Source organism: Macaca thibetana, chromosome 11 (genome assembly GCF_024542745.1).
Source record: "Macaca thibetana thibetana isolate TM-01 chromosome 11, ASM2454274v1, whole genome shotgun sequence".
In the NCBI taxonomy this organism is placed as follows: domain Eukaryota; kingdom Metazoa; phylum Chordata; class Mammalia; order Primates; family Cercopithecidae; genus Macaca; species Macaca thibetana.
The window spans coordinates 70,786,368-70,790,569 of record NC_065588.1 but is presented as its reverse complement, the minus strand read 5'-3'; positions in this window follow the sequence as shown (position 1 = coordinate 70,790,569).

Below are 4,202 nucleotides of genomic sequence, written 5' to 3'. Positions count from 1 at the left end.
GTTTGAAGGACAGATAAAGTGAGGATTTCTACCACGAGTAATTTTGCTACTTCAGAGGACAGACAGATAGTTTTTATAAAGCCATTATACACTAATTTATGTGTATGTATGTGTGTGTACTTTTTAATCTATACAAATACCATAAAAAGTTGCTTTTAAAATTCCATTACATACACGAAAATTTTAAGACTCAGAAAAACTATCTAACATGCTATCTAACATGTGTAAGATGGCAAGATTACAGATGGTAGAGCTGAGATTAAAATCCAGATCTCTATAATTTTAAAGTCCATACACTGTTGCCATTGCCTAGTGTAATTTTAGTTTATTTTGTTTTATTTTATTTTAAGACAGAATCTCGCTCTGTCATGAGGTTGGAGTGCAGTGGTGTGATCTTGGCTGACTGCAACCTCTACTTCCCAGGTTCAAGTGATTCTCCTGCCTCAGCCTCGTGAGTCGCTGGACTATAGGCATGCGTCACCACACCCAGCTAATTTTTGTATTTTTAGTAGAGGTAGGGTTTCACCATGTTGGCCAGGATGGTCTCGATCTCCTGACCTCATGATCCACCTACCTCCGCCTCCCAAAGTGCTGGGATTACAGGCATGAGCCACCTCGCCCTGCCTAATGTAGTTTTTCTAATGTCTGGATAAGATTTATAAAAGCTCATTAGAAAATTATTAAATAAGACTCACTGAAATGTTATTTTCTTCTTTTATATTTCTAGGCAATAACAGTACTTTTAATTAAACGTATGGAATTGACACATACTGAGAACTTAAGTGTAAGTAACTTCAGAGTAAAAAGTGTTTATAAAACCTGAAATTTCTCCAAGATGGTAGCAACTTTGCTTACTATGTGATTAGTCCATTTTCACACTGCTATAAAGCACCACCTGAGACTGGGTAATTTACAAAGAAAGAAGTTTAATTGACTCACCGTTCTCCATAGCTGAGGAGGCCTCAGGAAACTTACAATCATAGCAGAAGGGGAAGGGGAAGCAAGGTTCATCTTACATGGCAGGAGAGAGAGAGAGCAAAAGGAAGTGCATGCTTTTAAACCATTAGATCTTATGATAACTCATTCACTATCATGAGAACAGCATGCAGAAACCACCCCCATGATCCAATCACCTCCTACAAGGTCCGTCCCTCAACACATGGGGTTTACAATTTGAGATGAGATTTGGGTGGGGACACAAAGCCAAACCATATCACTATGGATGGTAGTATCAGAGTGCATATGCATCTTAAAGCTGTGCTAGTTTAGAACCATTCAATCTGTATCATAAAATTTGTATCCATTTATCTCTAAGTTACATCTGGCAAAGAGAGCCAGATAGTTTTCTAAAAAAGTATACGTATATTTGTAATAATTTGGCATACGAAAATCATGTTGAGGCCTATAAGAGAAATCTCAGGGGAAGAGACAGTTGTCTATAGTGCAATAGAAATAGAATCAGAAGCTGTCAGGTTGCCAGTATAAAGAGATATGCAATACTTATCGAGATGTCATAAATAACTAACTGTTGTTTTAGCTAGAACCCCAGATCAGATCAACAGTCACTGGGACATATTCTAAGAAATACTCATAAGAAGACTCAAATTGAGAAGTTAAAAATGCCCTTTATTTGAGTAAAGATATTTATAGCATCAGAGGTATGTTTAAAAATAGTTCCCTATTCTGATTATGCTTACAGACCAGAATAGTCAAATAAAAGAATATGCTACACAGTTCTTTTAGTCTGTGTTGTACAACTGACCATAGAATAAAACAAGAATTAGGGGTGCACTCAACCGGTGTAGTAAAAAATCTGCATATAACTTTTGTCTCCCCCAAAATTTAACTGCTAATAGCCTACTGTTGACTAGAAGCCTTACTGATAACATAGTTAACACATATTTTATATGTTACATGTATTTCATATAGTATTATTACAGTAAACTAGATAAAATTAAAAGTAAGAAAATTATAAGGAAGATAAAATTTATTTACTTTTCATTAAGTGGAAGTGGATCATTATAAAGGTCTTCAACTTCATCATCTTCATTCTGAGTAGTCTGAGGAATAGGAAGAACATGAGGGATTTGGTCTTGGTGTCTCGGAGTGGCAGAGGTAGAAGTGGTGGAGGAAATGGTTCGAGAGGCAGAAGAGGTAGATACACTTAATGTAAACTTGTTGAAATACATTATAATTTCTGTCTGACATTTTCCCTTCTCTAAAAATATTTCTATATTACTTCTTCTACAATTTGTTTTAGCAAAAACAGTCATATAATTGAGACTCTTCTGTGAGACTAATGTAATTTGTTTTCTGACACTGTTTCTTCTACATCTTCCTTATCATTTGTCACTGGTCCTAAGCATTCGTGTCCATCAAGTCATCCTCTGTTCATTCCTCTGCTGTGATGCCTACTAACTCTTGAATTTCTCCAGGATTCATATCTTGAAACTATCCCCCAACATCTTTTTTGCCATATCCAAAATCTCTTTCATTATTTCCTTGATTGGCCTTGTTGTAAAGCCTGTGAAGTCATGCACAACATCTGAACTCAGTTATCTTTAGAAGGAATTTATTGTTTGGGGCATGATAGGCTTTGCTACTTTTTCTATAACAATGATGACATCTTCAATGGTACCGTCTTTCCAGAGTTTCATGACATTTGCTCTCCTGGAGTTCTCTTCCTCAGAAGTGACAATCTGTTTTACAGAGTATCATTTGTAATGACATTTAAAGGTTCTATGACTCCCTAATCTAGAGGCTGAATTAGAAACTGTGTTTGGGAGCAAACGGACCACTTTGACACCTCCAGTGTTGAACTGATAGGATTTTGTGTGGCCATGGGCATTGTCCCATACAAAATAAGTTTAAAAGGCAGTCCCTTACTGGCAAGGTAAGGGACTTCATAGACAAAGCAACCATAGAACCAATGTAGAAAAAGGATTCTCTTTGTCCATGTCTTCCTTTTGTACAACTGATGGGCTGGCAGCTGGTGTTTATTATTTCCTTCAACAATGGGTGCTTAGCAGCTTTACAAATAAGGCCAATTCTGATCATCAACCTGAAGCATTTTCACAAAATAGTAGAGTTAGCCTCTTCGTTTCTGCCTTAAATCCTTGTGCCTTCTCTTTCTTACCAAAGATGCCCTTTATGGCATGGTTTCCTAGAATGGGCCACTTTTGTCTGCATTAAAAACTTTTTTAGGCAGTTATCCTTTCTTCTCAATGATTTCATTAATAGTGTCTCAGATCTTGGTCAGCAGAAACTGCTTCTCCTCTTATCTTGACATTTTTTACAGTAAAACCTATTTTTTAGGTTATCAAACCACCCTTAGCTGGCATTACATTCTCCAGTTTTAGATCCATTACCTTCCTTTAGCTTTGAGTTGTCATAGAATGGTTTCACTTTTTCTCAAATCATATCATATGTATAGGTATACTTTGTTTACAGCAACCCTGTACCCACATAAAAGCTACATTTTCAATGCACAATAGACATTTCACAAACAGTGCATGGTTTTTGCACCTGCTGGAATAGCTGCAGCAATAACTTCACTAGTTTTCTTTTCATTTTTAACAATAGTACTTATTCTGAATTTATTTATCTTGAAATGGTGGGCAACTGCAGCTGTAGATCTCAAGCAACAGCACATATCAAGCAATTTAACTTTTTTTGTAAGGTCGTTACTTTACTTTACCTCTTGGGGGCACTTCTCGTGTTACTAGTTGCATTTCTTATGTTGCCTATGATATTTTTCAGGATTTATTGTATTGCACTAGACAAAGTAAAAAACACATAAGAACTTCCAAAGATCACTTTCCACTGCGATGCAATTTACTTGAGAGACAAAACAGCTCATGCGGAGATGATTAGCATCACACAGCATTTTTAAGTAGGTACTAGCAATACCTGAGGTCACCACAATAGCAACAAGAAATAGCTACAAAATTATTACAGTAGTGCATTATGCACTACAGTTAATTTTATGCAGTTGTGATTTAATACTACATCTTTATACGTATTTATATTTCTTGCTACTACACTAAGAATGGCACCATGTAGGGTCTTCTAAGCATTTGTGTGCATAAGTTTTGACAAATTTTAACTTTTTATAATAGATTTCTATATACTTTATGGTAGTAAATGACAAAATAGACTGATATGTACCTATATTTTATGCATTCAGTACATATCTAACTTTT